The sequence below is a fragment of the Elgaria multicarinata genome, chromosome 2, assembly GCF_023053635.1.
Source record: "Elgaria multicarinata webbii isolate HBS135686 ecotype San Diego chromosome 2, rElgMul1.1.pri, whole genome shotgun sequence".
In the NCBI taxonomy this organism is placed as follows: Eukaryota; Metazoa; Chordata; class Lepidosauria; order Squamata; family Anguidae; genus Elgaria; species Elgaria multicarinata.
This window is the reverse complement of record NC_086172.1, coordinates 85,262,127-85,277,289: the sequence shown is the minus strand read 5'-3', so window position 1 is coordinate 85,277,289 and position 15,163 is coordinate 85,262,127. Positions and strand designations below refer to the sequence as shown.

At 40.4% G+C, this 15,163-nt stretch overlaps 1 protein-coding gene across 1 annotated transcript in view; it reads right to left on the bottom strand.

Moving 5' to 3' along the window:
* KMT5B (lysine methyltransferase 5B) overlaps positions 1-13,973 on the bottom strand; it is a 39,879-nt gene extending 25,906 nt beyond the window's left edge. The window contains exon 1 of the mRNA XM_063117078.1: positions 13,291-13,973. The gene's annotated coding sequence lies outside the window, so the exon portion shown is untranslated. The remainder of the gene's footprint in view (positions 1-13,290) is intronic.
* Positions 13,974-15,163: the final 1,190 nt, after the last annotated feature.

Here is a 15,163-nt window from a genome sequence, read left to right as displayed (position 1 = left end):
TTTGTGTTGTGTGTATTAGAATTGTAAGCCTGTGACTGTCTTGTTTACTATCTACTACTTTTTGCAAGTACAGACACTTGAAGTATAAACGTGGGGAGGAAGCTGAAAACAAGACAGTTTTCCCCCAATGCCTTATAATTATATTCCAGTACATTTTAACTGATCTAGAGACCATCTGGTTAAATGCTCAACTATAAAAATAGGGAGACTAAAATTCTGAAAGACAATCTTGAGAGAAACCTTCATGTCCATTAGTTTGACAGAAACTTAGCACTGGGCCTGTTTTATTCCACCATCCTTTTTCTTTCAATTCACCACAAAACTCTTTCACTGATATTTCAGACTTTCAAGGAACATATATTCTCTGACAAAATCCAAACAGCTGCATTTGCCAATGTTCAAGTCCAGACTATTACAATTAGTACTAATCACTTATATAGCAAACAAAATGTATTTTTTAATTAATATTTTAGTCCAACTCCATCCAGACAGCTTGGGTGGTGAATGTAAACATATATCACCTAAAATAGATGATACATCCTTGCCAATGTTACAATCCAACTAGCCAAAGTTATAAATAACATTATTCATGTACAACACTATAAATACAACAGTGTACAGTTTACAAGTATATCATTTATTCTAACAAAAGTTTCTTCAAGTCATATTACAACTTTGAGGTCTGCTAAAGAGAACACATAAGTAACAAAGGACAAACTTCCCCAGACAATAATTCATACCACCTCCATACTCAAATAGCCAATCAAACCGTTGTGTTGCAGACATGATAGGTGCCCCAACTTATTTATCTCAAGTTCAGAATAACTTCTCAGATAGTTTGAGTATCATATATTATGGCTGCTGTGTTAACATTAACACTTAATGAGGAAATGCACAATCATACTGACTTTTTGTTCAGAGGAGTTCTTTATTATTGGAAATATTTAACCCAAAAAGAAAGTTCTTTATTATGTGAAGTATTTCACCCACTTCTAAAAGATGTTGAATAAAGTTTGCAAAAATATTTTCTACAAGGTTCCAGTAATCTAGATTAGAACAGACATCATGTCTAGCTACAGGAGTTCCCCCTAGTGGAGAAACACAACTATATTATTTCCCAAAGGGAAATTTTGTTTACAATAAAGCTCAGGGGGAAAAGACAGAACTATGCAGGTGCCTGGATATTTCTATGTCTGGTTTAAGAAATAACATAAAATACTGTTAGTTAAAATACTGAGATCTGATTTATAATCTAATCAAGTTTAAATATGACACTTCTTTAAAACAGATGAGAAATAGCACCACAGATCACATTTTGAAGTAGAACTCCACAAGAGAATTCAGTCCCATATCTACTATTAAGAATGATCAAAACTGAGAGGTGGCAGGCCAAATTGGAGAGGCACATCCAATGTTCTCCAAAGGATATGGCCTCAGGCACCCTGCTCCTGGCAACACACACATATGGAATCCCAATGCAGTGAAGATCTTACAGAACATCGTATTGTCAGATCATCATCATCATAATGCATGTTCCCCTGCACTTAAGGGAGACTGCCATGACTTTTCTGCTAACCTGTCTGGTGTGCAAATAATGAATGACAGCTTAATCCTATGAACAAAATTAGAGAAGGCAGTAGTTGATATGAATAATAGCAACCAACGAGTGCCAAAGGCACACAACTAATAGATTATACTATATTCTAAATACTAAACAATATTAACAAAAGGGGTGATAGAAAATCTCAATAATGTTTTTTAGTTTTTTAATTTGACATAAACTTCTTTCAATAGGCTTTTATACAATTATAGAAACACAGAATGCTCGGGGGTCACATAACTAGTTAGCATGCCAGAGTCTCATCCGTTATTGGAATTAACCAGACAAATCGCTCCACCAACTAACAACGGCCATTGATTAATCCTAATCACATTTATTTGAAATTAAGGATTATGGATTGTAACAGTGTCCAAATAAGTATGCACAAAATGGCAGACTAAAACTGTAATCCTACACACCTGGAAGCAAACCCTCTGAAGTAAATGGAAGTTACTTTTGAGTCAATTTGTATAGAATTATGATTTAAAGCTATAAACCTATATTCTGTCCTACTGAACAAAGGACTTCTAAGTAAACATGCACAGAGTTGGGCTATCAAGTGTCTAAACAATGATGCCACATCATGACTTGGTTACTATAGCCCTGGTTCTGAACCCCAAAAATATTACTTGTACATTCCTAGGGTTACTAGCAGAGTTACTAAATTCAGCTAGTTGTAAGCAATCCTAATATCACACTTGCAAATAAATCTAAGATTCTGAATTATATGAAAGTCTCTGTCCACCATTCTATCAGGAGTTCAGACTGGGTTCGGACAACACAATAGTCAATGGTGGGTTAATAGTAAACTCCACGGTTGATTATCGAGGGGATACTCCCCACACAACATGATTATAATCAACCATGATGCGGATTAAGGCCAGCACTGAGTTGACTATTAGTCAACCATGTGTTTGATTGACACATCCCCTGCTCTCTCTCCCCTGTCAGTCCTCCTTCTGGTATCCCATCAGCCATTGCAAATTGTGCTGGCTGGGCTAGAGCAGCCACCGCTGCTTTGGTCGGTCTTGCCAGGGGACTCTGTAGTTGCCGAAAACAACGGTGTGAGACAAAATAGTCAATAGCACCTAACAGACGACACCTAACGGTTGTTCAAATAATCAACTTTGCACAGCATTGGCTATTTGTGTTGGTTATTTCAGCTGAATAACCGACTGTGGGATGAAAAAGTCCTGACAGATGACATAATAACCAACGTTGCCTATTTAACTCACTAGCCACATTCAGATGACAACCTTGTGGGCATAGCCCATTCCACGGTTGAGCATTAGCATGTTGCATTGAACGCGACATGCAAATACTCAACCATGGTGTGCATAGAGCCCAAAAAATTGATTATTTGTCTCTTCCCAGTCATAACTGCTTTTAAATTATATATTGTTTTAACTTGGTTCATGGTTTAATTTGTTTTTAACTGTGCATATTTATTGTTTATACAGTATGCTTTTATCTGTACACTGCTCTGAGATCTTAATGATATAGGGTGGGATATAAATGTTTAAAATAAATAAATAATATATATTATTGCCTTTATTCAACACTTTATAGGTTGAGATCACATGTACTCAACAGTTAATGATAATGAATTGATAGCACAGAGGCTCATGATCCTCCAGTAAAATTCCTGCCATCCCAAAGAAATCCTGAAGAGAAGGAGAGTCCCCTACCCCATGTTGTAGGGCAGTGTAGAGCACTGCAGAGCTAATAGTAACTCAAATTGATTCAAAAAATCCTCTGAGAGTTGATTCACATCATACTTGTCCTGGTAACCTAGATTTATATCAAAGTATTAATAATGACAATCTGGGCTCTTCACGACTCAGGAAACTGCTACAGTAGCTATTTCTGAAAGATTTTCCAAGATTATACCAGGACATCTATCTAGTCTTGTGGTGCATCCAGAAACCAAAAAAAGTTACTTTTTTATTATTCTCATATTATTATGGCTAACTATAAACTAGCTTTATACAGTGCAGTAATAATGGTGCAAAGAAAAGAGAAAGCATCCCTCTCTAGCTCCACTGGAGCACATAGCATTATTTTAAATGGGAACCCCTTCCCATTCTTTCTCTGCCCTGCTGTGAAACAGTCCCCATACAACTAGCTTCTTCCCTTTACTAGAAGGGCAGCCATAGGGGCAGCTGGCAAACTTGACTCACTGACCTGGTTCACATGATGTGACAGTCTATGGAGAGTTAATTTAACCTCAAGGATTTGTGGCATGTGCTGGCTTCCGTTCTGAATATGTAACCCCCGGCTGTAGCCACCTGCCTCAAAGGAAGTGAGGCAGGTGGCTACTAGGAGGAGGGCTTTCTCCGCTGTGGCACCCCGGTTGTGGAACGAGCTCCCCAGAGAGGTCCGCCTGGCGCCTACACTGTACTGCTTTCGTCACCAGCTGAAGACCTTTTTATTCACTCAGTATTTTTTAACACTTAATTTTAACTTAAATTTAAATTTTACTGTTTTAACTCTGTATTTTAATCTTATATCAACTTTGCTGTATGGTTTTATCCTGGTTGCGCTTTTTATACTGTATTTCGTAATTGTGTTTTTAACTGTTGGGTGTTTTACTGTGGTTTTAATTTTTGTGAACCGCCCAGAGAGCTTCAGCTATTGGGCAGTATAAAAATGTAATAAATAAATAAATAAATAAATATTCGGGTGGTGTGAACCCAGCTGGTGGGGCTTATCTGAGGGTTAAGCAAAGTTTGCATAACCCACAGTGTGTTGTAGAATTATGTGAGGGTTTCTTAACCCTCAAATAACCCCTACCAAATGGGTTCGCACAACATGACAACCCCCAGTCGGGGATTGCATATTCATAATCATGCCTGGCACACATCACAGCTTCTCAAGTGTAAATTAACCCTCGACAGGCTGCCGTATTGCATGAATTGACCCATTCTGTTTCCATGCCTTTTCAATGGGGGCCTATAGGCATACCTGTGTTGAATTGCAAAGTATCCTGAAAAGAAACTGACATCGCTTCGCACAAACACATCATTGAAATGAATCAGGAGTAGTCCTTCCTGACAGATGAAATTAACAAAGGATTTCTCCAAGGTAATACAGAAAACTAGAGATACATACCATCACTAATGATGTCACTAACCATTTCACCACACTTAATGAGACAACGGTACTATATCAGGTCAAAATAAAAGCTTGTGCTGCTATTGCAATAATACTTTAAAGATAATTACAAACCAGCATTTTTTTCTTTTAAATGGGAAGACAATTGGAGAATCATAGGAGTTCAACTGTTTGGGGGGAAAAGTCATCTGGATTCTCAAGAATAGATGAGTGACCAAAAGTTACCCACAGTAAAGGACAACAGTGGAAGTACCTTTGGTTTCACATATGCAAAAAGAATTAGAATTAAAAGCAAGTGTAGCACAATTAAGAACTTAAGCAGAAAATCCATGATTCAAATGTCAGTATAGCTATAAACTCTGTGTTCTCTCAGCTCTGATCTGTTATATGGGGGTAAATACTGGCCTCATTTACATGGTTTATGTAAGAATACTAAAAGAATGGATATAATGGGTTTTATGCACTTTGGAAAAATGTGATATGAATACCAAGTATTACAGTGTATATGTTACTTTATATGTTTCTAAAGCCTAATATGTATTATGCCAAATATCAGTACTTGAATAATTGAATAGGAGAAAGCCGATTCATAAAATAGAACTCATTTTAAACGTCAACCAACAGCAGAATCCATTGCTTAAACTGAAAGTGTACACAAATACATCTACTTACATATCAAAAGCTAAGTGGTATCCTAAGACATCCAATAAATGCAAAGATAGTACTCCTATAAGACAACTGTACACATAATCAAAGACAATTCTATTTTAGTACCATGAAATCTGCAATCTCAGTCTAGTACCAGAGTTGCCCTAGAACAAAATTGCACAGTGAAATGTAACCAAGACATTGATAGCTTCTGCTCATCATTGTTTTGCAGATTTGCTCAAAGTTTGCTAATAAACCTTTATATTAAACTACTAAGAATAAACAGGAGAATACCAAGACAGGGAGGTTCAACTTGGTCTCCTTCTGTTTATTCTTAGTTGCTAGTGGGTTCACACAACTAATAACTTGTAGCACTCATCTCAGGACTGGGGTATAAAAAACAAACAGAACAGAAAAGAAAAAAAAGCCATACTATATAGGTTAATAAAACTGTCCGCAGAAATAAAAATCTCTTTAAAAACATGTATTCCACTGATCCCTAGTAACTGGGGTACCCATCGCCTTTGGAAAAGGGCTGGAGCTCAATGGTAGAGAACATGCCCTGCACATAGAAGGTCCCAGGGGGTCCAATTCCTGGCATCAACAGGAAGCATTTGGAAAGTCTTTGAAATTTTGAAGAGCTACTGCTGTTTAGTCAATTCTGAGCTAGATGAATCAATGGTTTGACTTGGAATAAGGCAGCTTCCTATTTTTGCAGTATCAGAAACTAAACGTGAATAGCTTAAACCCCCCTTCCCTTTGATATACAAAGATTCAGTAGGGGAAGTCAAGGAAGAAACTACTCTTCTCTTAGAATTAGTCACATACCTCTTTTAAAAGGTCTCATAATCTGAACAAGACAAAAATGACATTAAAATAGGACTCAAAATTCAAGTATAATTCTAAGGGATGTGGTTTTCAGTATTTCTATAATTGGTAAAGCCTGTAACAATACTTTCTATTTCTAGCTCAGAAATCTCAATGCCACTCCAAGATACTAGTTTAAATTTATTTATAATATGTTTATACTATCTTTGATTATAATATCACAGGTTGATGTACAGAATTCATTAAAGCAACAACTAAAATAAACAAAAGCCACCATAAGCACAGAAAATCTACAAAGTATTAAAAACGAATAAACAGGTATGTTTTTAACAGGTGCTAAAATAACCATCAGGGTTGGTGCCAGTCACACTACAGCCAGGAGAGAATTTCAAGGGAAGGGCACCTCATCAGAAAGGACCTTCTCTATGACTGCTAGCAGATGAACTTGTGCAGAGAATGGAATTTACAGGAGGCCCTATCCTGTACCCTGTAGATCTCAACAAACAGATAGATTGATACAGAAAAAGCTGTTCCTTCGGGGAACCTGGTCCCAAGTTGTTTAGGGTTTTGTACACAATATCACCTTGAACCTGGTCTGGTAACATATTGGGGAGCCAATGCAGTTCTCTGAGCAAAGGCATAAAAGGCTCACAGTAGGCTGTCCCACTCAGTAATCTGACATTTACAATATGCTTCCTCTAAACTCCCATTTATTTCACTGAAACATATTTCCACAAATCATGCTTAGGCTGCTTCAAACATTACCTTTTCTTATACACATCCTAAACACATGTTTATTTTGGACATAACCTTTAGACAGCATCAACACAATCCAGTAAAGAAGAGGCATGCTCTTAAGCAAGCTTCCACACACATATAACTTGTTGGATTAGCTGTTGCTAGGGATTGATTTGGGGGATAAAATCCAAGGCTTCACAGTCCAGGGGAACCCCAAATGACCACTCAGAGAGTAGCAAGTGATGGAAGCAGTGGTAAAGATGGTCAGCATCAGCACCTCAGCTGGCAAGGGTATGCTAAAGCCCACCAAGGCTGAGTTGATCACCACAGCATCCTTCTATTTTTTTTAATGTTACAAATGTGCATTTTAAGATTTTATCCTTTTAAACAACAAAATTGTGCTTATTTCCAAATAAATGTGGCAGAAGGCCTGCAAAACAAACTATTTTCTTCTTCAAGTTGTTAAGATAGTATGATTTAAGTGAGTTTAAAATTCTAAACTACACGAACTCAAGAGTATTTCTTTTTTTAAAAAGTCAGGGTAGGCAAACAGTTTTGTTGCTGTTATTTGTTCCAATATATCAGGAATGTAGAATCAACTGTAAAGCATGGAATTATGGTAGGGAACGAAAAAGAGAAATATTAATTGTGCGCTTCACAACAGACACATGGCTGTCCAAAGGTGGTATCTAAAAGTTACGTAACTACATTACTGTGGTTTAAGAACCATATGCATCAATTTGATGCACATCAAAGTAAGGATGCTATTTATCCATATTCCATTGCTTTCAACTGAATACACATTCTGGCCCAATAGCTTCTTAACTCATGCTTAGAGTTACAATGGATGCAAGTCTACATCCAATTTCAGGAATATAAAGAATCATTTTTCATTTGGCAGTATTAAAAGGAAGTCAGTCCAAGAAATAAGAGAGTTCAAAAACAGCTTATAAGAACTCTTGCTAGAAAAAAAACCTGCTTATTACTACAGCAACTCTTCAGCATATATTCTTGGAAGCAAAGTTCACTAATTTTAAAACAGAACTCTTTGCAAATACTCCAATTTCATTAGCTGCTGCTCAGGCAGATATGGTTTGCATCCAATCCTGTATACCTCCCTACTCCAGCACATCCACAGCACACTGTAGGTCTAATCTATATGAAGCAGCAGCAGCAACAACACACCCCACCTTCATTAAACCTCTTGGCCAAGACCAAGACCAGACCAATGAGATTAAATAAAATGCTCTCTACTTCATATAGGTCAGCTCTAGAATTTAAAGGAAAGTGATAGAACTGGCATGATTCACAAAGACAAGTGCCACAGCTAGACCTAAGGTTTATCCTGGGATCATCCAGGGTTCGCCCCTGCCTGAGCACTGGATCCCCTGTGTGTCACCTAGATGAACAGGTTTGACCCCTGGGTGATCCAGGGATAAACCTTAGGTCTAGCTATGGCCATAGTTATAACCAGCATCACATCAGCAAAGGATAATGCACTGGCACAGCAGTATAGGTTGATACCATAGCAGTATATATGGATTAGCTATTTACAAGGCATGGCACTGGTGGAGGGGAGACAGGACTGACATGGCTTGTACCCTATAAGCCTTTTAATCACAATGGTGTGATTAAATACACACAATGGAGTATACACTGCAACGGCCAGTTTTAATGGCACTGCAGCTAGTAAGAAAAATAGCAGGTTGGATACGTGCCCAGCTTCCTTTACCTAGAATGAAGCAGTGCTCTGTTGAAACATCATACTCTGCACTATCATGGCTCATTCACACAAACTTCTACTTAACATCAAGACTTATGAAGAGTTCTAGTAATCTGAAAGTTTACTCACTATTTTGTGACATTTTGGTTGGTCCTGATGAAGATATTGTTCTACTGTGCACTACTGTTCACACGTTTAAATGATCAGGATGCCCATTTTGAGTTACAGATTTAAAATTATTAGAGCTATGAATTAATTTTAAATAACTATCCCTATGCTAGTTGGCCACAGATATAAACCACAGTAACTGAAAATATCTACCTATTTACCAGGTAGAGATGTTAAAAGAAAAAGGAAGCAATTTCCACAATCTCACTGCTTTCCCAGGAAACTGCTGAAATTCAAATGTAGGCTGAGTCAAATATAAAGACTAAAACTCATGATCTACAATACAGAATATACTTGTATATGCATGTTTCCACATGTTTTGTCTAGATAAGACAGGTTTAAGGTTCTTGTACTTGTGTACAAAGCCCTAAACAACTTGGGACCAGGATACCCGAGAGAGCGCCTTCTCCCTTACCAACCTGCCTGGTCACTGAGGTCATCCGAGGGCCTGCTCCTGGTGGTTCCACCTAGATCCATCCTCCAATTGGAATATACCAGGGGAAGAGCCTTCAGCATGGTGGCACCCCTCCTGTGGAATTCCCTGCCTCTGGAGGTCAGGCAGGCTCCGACCTTGTACTCCTTTCGGCGCCTCCTGAAAACATCTTTTTTGCAAGAAGCCTTTCTCTAACATGCAGCCTTGGATTTCTGGTTTTTTTTTTTTGCTTCTTTTTAAATTTTGTTTTAACTGTTTTATTCTGTTTTTATTTTCATTTTACCTTGTACACCGCTCCGAAATTTTTCAATGGGGAGCGGTATATAAATATTCTAAATAAATAATAATAATAAATAATAAACAGTAGTTCTAATGTAATAATCTGTCCTGGTGAATTTTAAAGTACAAGTAGCCTTTTGACACATGGAATTCTGGGAATTGTAGTCATATAACACCGAGAATGTACAATTTAGACATCAAAATACCAAATAGTGCATAACTTGAATATCATTTACTTCTATCATCTTGGTAATTTAACAAGAGTTATTCCATACATTAAGGGTGCAAACATGTTTAGACAGAAAAAATGATACAACTCCCTGCATTCCCCAGCCAACCATGTATGACTTTTTCTGTCTAAACATGCATAGGATTGCGTCCTAAACTACTAATTACAGTTTGCTGTTATCTATTTTGCAGAGTAGACTGGAAAGAAGTTAGGTGTAATTTTGCTCTGTTATTGTATAACAGACCATGCACAAGTATCAAAATAATAACTACAATTCCTTTTAAAATTGTAAGAAAGAAAAAGCATGCACATCCACACACAGAGGCTTATAAAGTTTTTTAAAAATATTTTAATGGGATTTTGGCACTTCTTTTATTATTGTAGTTAACCACAACACCATGAGACGTTATCAGCATCCACAATTGCCCAATCTGGTACCCTCCATATGTTTTAGACTTCAACTCCCATCATCCCACGCCAACATGGCGAAAGTTGTACCACAACTTTCTGGGAGTTGTGGTACAAAATGTCTAAGGGGCACCAGGGGCACCAGGTTAGGAAAGGTTGACATAGTCAATACACAGTCCAAAATTCATTTGCCTTAAGGAACAACTCCTTAAATTCACTAATAGTCAATAAAATGTTTAAGAACACACTATTAGACAAGTTTTTAATTTAAGCTTACATAGAACTGCTACCAATGTTTTCAATGAAGTAGTATGAAAAATAAATGCAAAATATAACTTCTGTTATGATACACAATACTGGTGGACATAATGTATATATTTCAAGAAGCCTTCCCCAACTGACCAGCCACTTTTTTCCCCTGGTCCTTTATTTTAAATTGAACAAGTTTAATTTGCTTTTTAAATCTTCTTTCTTTTACGGTTTATACCTATGTTCACCACTCTGGTATCTGTGTTAGATAATTGAGCAATATATAAATGACCAAGACAAACAAAGGAAACAGATCAAAGCTTCAGCCTTGAAACGCAGCCTAGAAATGTTTTAAATAAAATAAATTAAATATCTCAAACCTAAATAAATATGAACAGCATACAAGTAATGTGTCAAATTTATGTTGCACTTCTTCAACTGAATATTTTTCCATTTCTAACCAGCTCCAAAGACTGCAATGGAACTAACAGAATCTCTCTCTCCCTTTTGCATCCCTTCAACCTAGTGGTTAATCTATCTAGGTTATTACATTTCAGATTGCAGGTGAAATTCACATGACTGAATGTTCCTTCATACAAGCAATTCCATACATACAGAAAACTAGCAGATTAGGGAGAAGCATTCTATCCTAGCCTCTCCTAATGTGCTTGTTTTCTATGTCTATATATCCCCCACCCCAGGGAGCATCCTATCATTTGAGGTCCCACCTGCAGCCTGATGGGTGGTATAGTCTTGACGCAGGTTAACCATTTTATTGGCTATTTGTGAGAAATAGTCGTTATTCACAGAAAGCAAATGGTGACCATTATTTATAGCAGTAGTGTTCAAACTTTCTACTTCCAAAGAAAACTTTCCACATTATATGACGTGGAACTCTGGGATATTAAAAAATATATATTCCACGAAGTTTTTCTAAGATACACATTCAGCTTCCACAGGGCATCAGCTAGGCCAGGTGGGCCATAGCATTGCCTTGCATGAAGTTATGTACCCCCAGAGATGTACAACTTGAGCAGTGGCTGGGCAAGTCATCTGTCAGGAAAGTGTATACACTATTGGTGATCTTTTCATTAAGGAACCCCAACAAGCTTCTGAGGAATGCCAGGATTCCCTAGAATAGTCAGAAAATAATTAGCATATACCAAACCCTTCTGACCACTATCAGTTAGACCTCAGAATGTGTCCATTTTCCATCACTGAAGTTTTCAACTGCAAACAAAATACTAGAGTCAACAGCAACAACATAATTTCATGCTCAGTAAGCCTGTCTCCAACTAATATTTTGATTTAATTCTGATCGCAAAAACAATACTGTTCTTTGGAACAAACATTTTGGTGGAGAAAAGTGGTGTTCCAATAGAGCACCAATCAATGCTCATATTGTACTTAGAGGGAACTGGGCTCATTGTATAAATGAAAGCTTTCCAATAAAACTTTATCACCAGAAATAATGGAATATGTAGACAATCAAACGACACTCTCTTCATAGTTCTCTAGTGATCAGGTGTCCCTGGTAGAAAAGCAGTAACAAGTTTCCCAAATGAATAAGAGTGTTGGTTCACAACCCCCAGATGCATTTTCGGACTGCGAAACCCGTGCTTAACAGCGGACAGGATTAAAACAAACTTCTGTCGCTACTCAGCTGGCTCAGGGAGGTTAAGTCTATTCTACTTCCCGACTCTTCCCTGATTCTGCGCTGCCCCCTAGAGGTCGCCTCTCGTCTTCTTCAGAGGCCGAGAGAAATGAGCTCCCCAGTTCTTCCACTGGAGTCAGCCCTGCCCGATCCGGTCACAGCTGCTTGCTGAGCCGGGCACCGCTCCCCAAACCCATCTCATACTCTGGGGAAAAGAGAAATACCCAGAAACAAGTAGGCCTTCAATCCTCCTCCTATAGAAATCCCCTCCCATCCCCATCTCTCCGAAGATCCACCCCTCCTTAAATGCCAGAGAACCGAAGGAGGATGCCAGCTGTCACAGCCACGGCCAACCCATAAACGGGCGTGTGCGGGTGTCACAGGAGTCGGCCACTTTCTTCCGGTCCTAAACCGAACTGCAACCTATTGGCCTACCACCGCCATCAACCCACCCCCACCATGCTGTTTGGGGGGGGGGGGTGTCGGCCACCCTGTCCCTCCAGACCCAGAAAGCGAGCTGGAAGCGTTTCGTATAATGCCCTCCCTGAAGCTAAGTAGAGGCCCAGGCCTGAATGGGAAATCACTTAGGAACCTCCCTGAATACGCCGCTCCGAGTCCTTTGGAGATGCGAACATAGCAGACAGATAAATAACCAAGAAGCCAGTACCAGACCCCCATAAGGAGGATGCTTACAGCGCCCTGTCATAGGTTGGCGACTGACACGCACAACCCGTCAGTCTCACACATATTCGTCTCCCTCTGCCCATGTCCAAAGGGCCGCTAGGAAGAGCCAGGCAGCCCACGTCCAAGGAAAGGCTGCCTGGCTCTTGCTATCGGCCTCTGTGCCGAGCATCCTACTACTCCCGGTCTCTTTCTTCTCACCTTAGCCCCCCCCCTTCCAATCCCAGAGCATTGTCCTCATCATCGGAGGGGGGGGGAGTGTAGAGACGTACACAATCTTCCCCACACATAGACAATCTTCTCTACACCTCTTCTATGCCATGTCCCTTAGAAAACAAAAGCTTCACCCCACGTTTTTGCCCCCGGTTTCTCCTCAGCCGCGAGAAATAGCCGCCCCCTTCCGCCGCCCCCCCGTCTCCCCTTGGGCCCTTCCCAGCCCGAACACCCTCGCTTCTCTCCTGCCCCCTCCCCGGAAGGAGCAGGGCCCTTGCCAATATACCAGCCCCCCCACCCGCTTTCGTCCCAGCGAAACACTCACCTCCTTGCAGCCCCTGGGCACCGCGGTCCTCTTCACCATCCGCGACTTCGCAGGTCCAGAACCTCTGCCGCCGTCGTCCAGAATCCCGGCCAGAGGCGGAAAAAAATAATCATAAAAAAATAATAATAATTCCAAGGGGAAAAAAATGGCGGATTAAAATCCAAGATGGCGGCGGCGAAGGGCGAACGATATCGGGAAAAGCTACCTAGAGATCCATCCGCCGGGCCCCGCGAGAAAGAGTCCCAGAGTCCCCTCACAACGACCCTGCGGCGCAACAACACAGCCCAAGGCACGTTCCTGTCTTCTGTGGAGCACGCCCGTCAACCCAAACAGACCCACACAGGCCAATCCTTACGGTACGCGAACGCCTTTTGTCTTCCTTCTAGAGCCACTATCTTCCTCGCCCGGCCAGAAGAAACGCCTCCTGCTTGTGTGCTCCAAGGCGGCGGAGGAACACGGCAGCGTGAGAGAAGATCTCTTTCGCAAGAGCGGAGGAATACGGTGCCAAAGAGGTTTTTACCTTAGTGTTTTAACTCCACAGGCCGAAGTGAGGTACAGCAAACCGTCCCCGTTCGCCTCTGCAGTCTCTACACCTCTCTCGGTGGCGGAAGAACATCGTGGAGGACGGTTGTATATTGCTTGCAAGGTTCGGTGCGGAGGGATACACACATATAAACAAGAACTACTCAATGTAGTTTGAGAACCCAACAGAAAGCCGTTTTTTTAAAAAAAATCAGTCCGCCTCCCGCCCCTCCGCCCCAGCCCTTTAAATAAGCTTGGAGCCTCAGCGAAGAAGACTGTCAGAGTGGTAGGAGTAAGAATTGGAGGTTCTCGTCGGCGACCTCATAATCCGCGCAAATTGTGACCGTTTAAGCCGAATGTCATGCATGGGCTCGCTAAGCCTATTATTTCTGCTGCTTGCGATGACAGCAGAAATAAGGGGGTTGTCCAAGCACCTAGGCAAACTCCCCACACCACAGCCTCTTCGATTGGGGGATAGGAGGAAAGGGTCACAAGTTGTGCAAGTCTGCATTTATTATGTTCACACATAGATCCTCTTTCCCACCCATTCAGCTTGGGTGGGGCTCTATGGAGAAGACGCTGCTTGCGGTTCAATGCTTGTATGAATCCCCTTTTCCTCAAACTCAACCAGAGCTTTCTGACTCATAGGTAGTTGTGTTGAGGTCTTTATTTTTCTTCTCTCAAATGCTTCGAGCAAAAGGGAAGAGGACCGGCGTCAAGGCGACAAGGCCACTTGTCACCAGTCTATATTCTGTCAGCAAATAGAGCAACCATTTAAATAAGCTCCTCGTGGACTTTGCGTGTCATGAGTTTAAAACAACAACAAAAACCCTCCGGGTGAACAGAAAGGGACTTGAGGACGTCAAGGCTACGCACGCCATGTGCAATTTGGTGCTACTTTATACACTTCCAATCCCAAGAGAAAATAACAGCGTGGGCTCCTGCAAACAAATATTCTTAAAATGAGAGGTGGGCAGATTGTTTAGTGTCCTGTTGTACCAAACTCAATGTGCCCGGAGGGGCTGCTGGCATTTATCTTCGATCTGGCTTGTGTTAATTCGATGGTTTAAAACTTGCATATGAAAAGCACAAGCCTTCTCTAGCCTTTCTTCACTTCCCTTTCATTGCCATAAATGTAACTATCACATCTTTGGAGCTGCTGCAGATATTTCTTTATCCAAAGGTTTTCCTATTTGTTTCTTTGCATGTGTACATTAATGTCTGAAGCAGGGACACACGGACAATCGTAGCAGCTACTTCTTTGTTTAGAAGGGGGAATGAAGCATCTTGCGATTTTTCTAGACATGGAAGTAGCCGGTACCTTCTTCCCTGGCAGGATCTACACTGCTGC